We start from the raw sequence: 7517 nt of genomic DNA, 5'->3' as shown, positions 1-7517 counted from the left end.
ATTATTATTCCTCTTGCTCAAATTATCTAGGCTATTTTTATCTTCCACTTCAATCTTCTAGGGTAGACATCATTATGCAGAAGGTACACATACACACCACCAATGGAATATTCAAACTTTATTCTGTTGTCAAGATGTGGTTTGTAACAAACTTGTTGATACGATTTTATATTTTCTTCAGACATCACTCTGTGGTAAACCAGGTTTTTTTGGCCACAGCAGTATCCCCTGCTAAGAGCTAAATAAGCCATAGTATTGAGAAGTTTGCCTGGAATTTGGCTGTTTAATTGTTTTCATGTGTTTGCATTAGAATGGGTATGAACCCCTAACTAGTCAGCTGTACAAAGGTCAGGGTTGGAATCCAGGTCCTGTTCTCATAGAGCTAAAACAGTCCCTTAGCAGCCTGATTTCCGAGGAGTCTTTGTTTCTTGGGGAAATAAACTATTGCTTTGAAGGCAAACAAAGTTATTTCAAGAAAAAACCCTCTCTCCACCTCATTTATACTTATACTTTCTCTTTTTTCTTGCCATTTCTTTAGAGCCCTGCAAGAATCCAAGTAAATAAAGCTAAACCTTCACTACTGAAAACCAGCTTCTAGGTAACTCATGTATCATACACCTTATATCCTTGCATGGATTCCCCAAATCTAGTCTCTGAGGTAGGTATATTATACCATATACTATTATACAAGCAAGGAAAGGGGCTCAGAGAGAAGTAATTTTCTGAAGATCCCAGGGAAAATATGTGATCCGGTAGGAATGTGAACACTGGTGTTTCTGACTCCAAAATCTATGGTCTTCCTACTTTGAGGTTGCTGAGTTAAATGTTCACCTGGACCTATGGTTGTGTGTTGTCATAGGACTTGCTGGAGATGTTAGCATGGAAGACCTGTAGTATGGGAACTATTTTCCCCAATGCAAATTAAGACATATAAACATACTTAGGAGACACAATGATTAGAATTGAACTGTTCCAAGAAATTCAGAGTATGTTCCATTCCAGAAAAGATCACTTTATTCAGAGGCAGAGACGAGATATTTGTATTATGTGATCATGTCTGTTCGGCAGTGGTAAATGCAAATGTGGTTTTGTTTGGATAGTAGAAGTAGGTTATGAAGGCCTGCTTCCCCAAACTGCCACAGAATCATGAATTACACTTTGTACGATGGATGGGTCCCTCTTTCTAGGGAGTACTGTATTGTTTTATTCACACTTCTTTAGTGCAGGAGTGAATTATGTGTGGATGTATGGCACTCGATGTATCAAAGTGTTCATTAAATTTTATTTCCATATAGTTATCTTTCTCTTAATTATGTGTTATGGCAATATTTATTGACATTCGAAGTGTTAGAATCACTGAAAATATAATCTTCAAAATTATAATCATGTTAACATGTGATACAGAGAGATAAGGTTAAATTGAAAAGAGTATGGATTCCATTCCAATAATACAAGTAATAGTTTTCACTAGATTTAGTCAATGTAAAAAATGTTTAGAAAAAGATAAAAATGATTTTTAACCCCATCAACCAGATATGACTAATGATGTTATTTGGCATGTTGATAAATTTATTTAAAAGACAGCTTTATATGTGTATGACAAATAAGGGAAGAAATAAATGTTTGATATTTAATACCATTCATTGTAGAAGAACTAAGGTATATAACAGCACTATATTCTAGCATTTCTTGGCAGAATAACAAAATAATTATATTTATAAATATACATTTTCGAGAAAAGAAAGCATGGTTTCCATTTAAAGTATACACTGAAAGCCTGATTTCATTTAGCAATCAGGATTATGAATCCATAATCTTGAAGTCATGGTAAAAACATGGCCCCTTCCCCTAGCCCCAACGGAGATCCTGTTCCAATGACTAATGGTGTATTTTACTTCTTGCCTAAAAACAGCTAGAAAATGAAACCATACAGAACAAAGTTGAAAAGTATAATTATGTAGCAGATTATATTTTCAAAAAATGGTTGCAAAATAAATCCTGTCCTGCTTCCCCATTAAAAGGTGGAGTTTAATTCTTTCCCTCATCTTGAATTTGGGTGAGATTACAACTGCTGCTACAAATAGAATGCAGTTGAGGTGACTTTGCATGAATTCTGATACTAACTCAGAACAAGCCATAAGATTCTATCTGGCTCTCCTAGGATGCTTCCTCCAGAGGAAGTCAGACTATGTATGCTGATCAGCTGCCCTGGCACTGCTGTGCTGTGAGGAAGTCCAAATTAGTCCACATGGAGAGACCACATAGAGAAGCGTAGAATCTGCATGGACAGAGAAACATTAGCTGTCATTAGCCCAGCTGATTCAGCTGTCCATTGTTCCAGCTCCACCTACTGTGGACTGCAAATGAGCAACTCTCAGTCAGAACCATAAGTGGAGCCCTTTCTGAATTTCTGACCTATAGAAATAATGAAAGATAACAATGATAGTTGTTGTTTTAAGTCACTACCTTTTGGTGTGATTCATCATGTAGCAGTAGACTAATGGAGCAGATTTGATGCAGAAATGGAGTGCTAACATAACAAAACCTATGGGCTTGTCCGCTGGGCAGTGGACAGAATCCTTTAGAAGAGACTTAGTGAAATCCCAAAGCACCTAGGGAGGGTGTCAGTGAGAGCTCGAAGGATCTTGAGGAGAGTGTTAGCAGAAGCCTAACGGATCTTGAAGGCTGTCTGTGAGGGCTTAATGCAAAGTGAAGAAAATGTAACAGGAAGTTAGAAAAAAGAGAACCCTTGTTATGCAGTGACAGAAAATTTAGCAAAATTCTTGCCTGTATGAATGCAGAACATAGAACATGTGCCTAATGAACTCAGTGGTTCTCCAGCTTATGAGATTTCCAGGTGGAATGTTGAAGGATCAATCTGGCTTCTTACTGCCCATGACAAAATGAAAGGAGGGTGATGAACAAAAGAACAAATTATTCTGTTTTGAGTGGAATTTATAGAAAATGGAAAAGGTTCAGAGCAGTCATTTCAGACAACAAACTGTTTTCAAAAACGGGCTTTAGGACAAAGATTTAAGGGCTAGATAGGACTAAAATATTCTTTGTAAAACTCAGAAAGTTCTAAGTCCTTGTATAATACATGCAATACAGGAGAGGCCCTAAGCCAGAACCACCCATATGAGCCTACTCTAAATTCTTGGGCAAAGGAAACTATAAAAGATAATAAAATGATTGTTGTTGTTTTAAACCACTTTAATTTGGAGTGGTTTTTAAATAGAAGTAGATGACTGGAACATATTCAAAAGACAAGAATACCGTGTAAAGTCATAACTACTCATTTCTAATTTTAAAAATGATTTTGCCCCCAGGGAGTAGGGCAAACATTTTTTCAGGTATGTGAATATTAAATCAATGCAATATGTCTTATTTTAGTTCCAAAGAAAAAAATTAAAAAAATATGAAAACCTTCTGCTTAAAGGTTAAGCCACATTTTATTTAAATGCTGAATAATATATATGTTCCTTTCTTTATTAAACCATCATTAAAGCAGGATGGAAATATTTTTAGACTGGAGAATTAGCCTTTTTCATTGTAAGTGTTGCAATATATGACACCCCTTTTCAGAAAGATGAGTGTTACAGAGGGCCAATAAAAATCATTTTAATTAAGCATTTAATTTTCACCCAGAAGTGAAAGTTCCCACAAGTAAAGTTTCTCACCATGTGAGCTTTTACAATGACATGTTGAGAAAAATAAGCATAATTTTCTTTTACATAAAATAAAAATAAATGGGGCTGACACTTTGCCTTTAATCAATGATAGATACATATCAATTTATAGCAATTTAAATAAAGACCACCAGTGAAATTTACATGGTGTGCACAGTTTAAATACTTTGAAAAGGGATCATATTGTGGGACACTGTTATATTCAGAAGCTTCTATGGGCTTTTTCTCTACCATCTTTTCCTCTCCTTCTCCTTCACTTCTTTTTTCTCCTCTTCCTGTTTTCCTTTTCTTCATCTTTCTCCTCCTCCTCCCTTCTTCATTTGCGATTTTAAAAGATCATTTTCTTTACAGTTGGTCAATATTATTTCCCTTTTCTTTGGCTTATCTCTTTATCATTTGTATTTATATATAGTGCTTACTCTAGTTGCTAGCTATATTCAAGAAGAAAACTATTGTGTTAAAAATGGGTGACATGGGTAATTATTCCTGACTTTAGGGAGTTCACATTTTACTGTGGGAAATAGTCATGTATTGAGCTCATCATAGTATTCTCCCATACACAGAAGTCAAATGAATAATGTGCTTGAGACCACAGAAAAGGGAGTGATTAAAATTTTGGGGGTGATGATAGAGTTTAAACAGTGGTGTGCTGAAGCTGGCTTGTACTTGTTTGTGAGAGCTGGATTTGCATATCTTATTTTAAGATTAAATGATAGTTTATTTAAAAAGAATTAAAACAGAAACTCTAAATACCAGTGTGTACATCGTACCCATTTAAATGATTTACAAGAATGACTTTTTCTCAAAAAAAAAAAAAGAAAAAAGAATGACTTTTTCATATATGTTAAGACCATACTACCTAGTTTATCAAAAGTTGTTCAAGGAGAAATCTACTCCAAATTGCATACAGTTTTGTCATTTTAAAGAGACGACATTCCAAACATGCAACAGTGCCACTGGTAATGAAATCTTGAAATGAGTGTTCATTCTATTATTTGACTATATATAAACAGGAGAGAAAGCAAGATAAGTTGGGAATTTGTTCTAAAGTAGAATGGATGTTGTCATCATCTACACCCCGCTTCAGTCCTTTGCTGCCATTTTTAGCAAGTACTCCATGTCGGTTTTGAAGGGTCTCCAGCTGTCTTCCCTGGGCACCTCTTCTTTTGTAGAGGTTAACAGATGGTTCATTTCATTCTGCTACTAAGAAGTGCATGGTGCTACAGTGATACTTCATTGTGACCTGGCTTAAATTCTTCAGAATTTCTGATTTATGCCAAAGCCTTTTTCATTACTCATCCAAAGAAGTACAATAGCTTGCCAATTCAAGGGTCATAGGTACAACAGTACATGGTGAAACCAACAGTAATTCTTTCTTTCCAGAGTCCAGTGTTTCTTGGGCATCTCTGCAACCACACAGCGGTGGAAGGGATGCTCTCTGAAACCACCCTCTAGCAGATCTTTTTCAGTTAATATTACTTGGTCTCCCACATATTCATATTTAGCCAGTTCCCTGATCAGCCACAGATACCACTGGAGTCAGCAGTGATGGCAGGATGGATCACAAATGTAGCCATTTTCTTCTTTTATTTTTCTTCCCTTTATGTAATAGGCCCCTATGCTTGAATGGCAGGAGGAGGTGGTTCCTCATTTATGACCCAATGAGCCTCAGTGAGTGATAGACGTGCTTCAGCGGAGCTGTGCCGAGAGCTGTGCCCGAGTGCCCTTTATCATGGAAGAGACGGCTTTTGAACTCAGCTTTACAGGATAAGTAGATTGGTGCAAAAGTAATTGTGGTTTTTGCCATTACTTTTTTAAAAAATTAAAAATTAGAAAAAGGGCAAAAACCGCAATTACTCTTGCAACAAAATAATAGAAGGGTTTTTGCCAGGATGAAAGGGAGAGTGGACCGGGGAAAGGTGGTGATATTGTTTGGACAGTTGTTCCTTCCAAATCTCATGTAGAAATGTGATTCCCAAGGAACCTGGTGGGAGGCGACTGGATCATGGGGATTGATCCCACATGAATGGTTTGGTTGTTTAAGAGTCTAGGACCCCCCCACCCTTGCATTCTTGCTTGCTCCCACTCTCGCCATGTGACGTGCCTGCTCCCCCTTTGCCTTCTGCCATGATTGAAAACTTCCTGAGGCCTCACTAGAAACCTAGCAGATGCATGCTCCATGCTTCCTGTACAGCCTGCAGAACTATGAGCCAATTAAGCCTCCTTTCTTTATAAATTACCCAGCCTCAGGTATTCCTTTATAGCACTGCAAGAACAAACTAATACAGGCAGTCTAGGTAATAATAACGGTATCATTTACTGGGTGCGTACTGTGCTTTAGATACTGTGCTAAGGAAGCACTTCCATGCACTATTGAGAGGTGAAGCCAGCTGGACTTCCTGGGTCCAGTGGGGACTTGGAGAACTTTTCTGTCTAGCTAAAGGATTGTAAGTGCACCAATCAGCACTCTGTGTCTAGCTAAAGGATTGTAAATGCAGCAATCAGCACTCTGGAAAAATGCACCAATCAGCACTCTGTGTCTAGCTAAAGGATTGTAAATGCAGCAATCAGCACTCTGTAAAAATGCACCAATCAGCACTCTGTGTCTAGCTAAAGGACTGTATATCCACCAATCAGCACTCTGTAAAATGGACAAATCAGCACTCTGTAAAATGGACCAATCAGCAGGACATGGGTGGGGCCAAATAAGGGAATAAAAGCGACGACCCAAGCCAGGGCCATAACCTGCTCAGGTGCCTTTCGGTGATGTGGAAGCTTTGTTCTTTCGCTCTTCACAATAAATCTTGCTGCTGCTCACTCTGTGAGACAACACTACCTTTATAAGCTGTAACACTCAACGCGAGAGTCTGCGGCTTCACTACTGAAGTCAGTGAAACCACGAACCCACTGGGAGGAACAAACAACTCCAGACGTGCCACCTTTAAGAGCTGTAACACGCATTGCAAAGGTCTGTGGCTTCACTCCTGAAGTCAGCAAGACCGTGAACCCACCAGAGGGAAGAAACTCTAGACACATCTGAACATAGGAAGGAACAAACTCCGGACACACCATCTTTAAGAGCTGTAACACTCACCGCGAAGGTCCGTGGCTTCATTCTTAATGTCAGTGAGCCCAAGAACCCACTGGAAGGAATAAATTCCAGACACACTATCATACTTAAGCATGGAAACAGTCTTGTGAGGTAGGTATTTACCAATCTCATTTTTACCTAGAACATGAAGACTCTGGGATTTGAAATAATGTCTATCAGACTCCAAAGGTTTACCACTGTACTTTACTGCCTCATAAGCAAATAAGTGGATGTGGGGAAATTTGGGAGGGTGGACCAAGTTTCACAACACATTATTTTCTTTATCTCCAATTTGACATAGCTTGCAGTTTTCTAAAGCCAGGTATAAATTTCTCTGGCTGGGGCAGTTATTCTTCAGGAAAACTCTTTAATGAGACCTCTATCTTACAGACTCATATGACCTTTGAGGATATTTTTTAGTTTATTCAGGATATTATATTTAAAGACAGTACTGAGGGATAAAGACAATTGACACTATGACCTGCCTAGTGTTTTGGACAGGGAAGGTTAGGTGGCCTTCAAAGAAAGGCAAGGAGTTAGAAAATGTTAACTGTCAGGGATAGCCTGAGCGAAGATAGGGAAGCATATATAATTAAAAAGGGATTAATATCTAGAATATACAAGGAACTCCTGCCAATCAGCAAGGATAACACAGGCAAAGTGCATGAACAAACAATTCACAGAAGGGAAAAAATATCCAAATGACCAATGAATATATGAAGAGATGCAAAACCTTA

At 38.0% G+C, this 7517-nt stretch overlaps 1 pseudogene; it reads right to left on the bottom strand.

Moving 5' to 3' along the window:
• Window positions 1-4254: 4254 nt before the first annotated feature.
• On the bottom strand, window positions 4255-5266 carry LOC100974252 (diamine acetyltransferase 1-like; annotated as a pseudogene).
• Window positions 5267-7517: the final 2251 nt, after the last annotated feature.

The sequence above is a fragment of the Pan paniscus genome, chromosome 3, assembly GCF_029289425.2.
Source record: "Pan paniscus chromosome 3, NHGRI_mPanPan1-v2.0_pri, whole genome shotgun sequence".
Classification (NCBI taxonomy): domain Eukaryota; kingdom Metazoa; phylum Chordata; class Mammalia; order Primates; family Hominidae; genus Pan; species Pan paniscus.
This window is presented reverse-complemented; position numbering and strand designations above follow the sequence as displayed.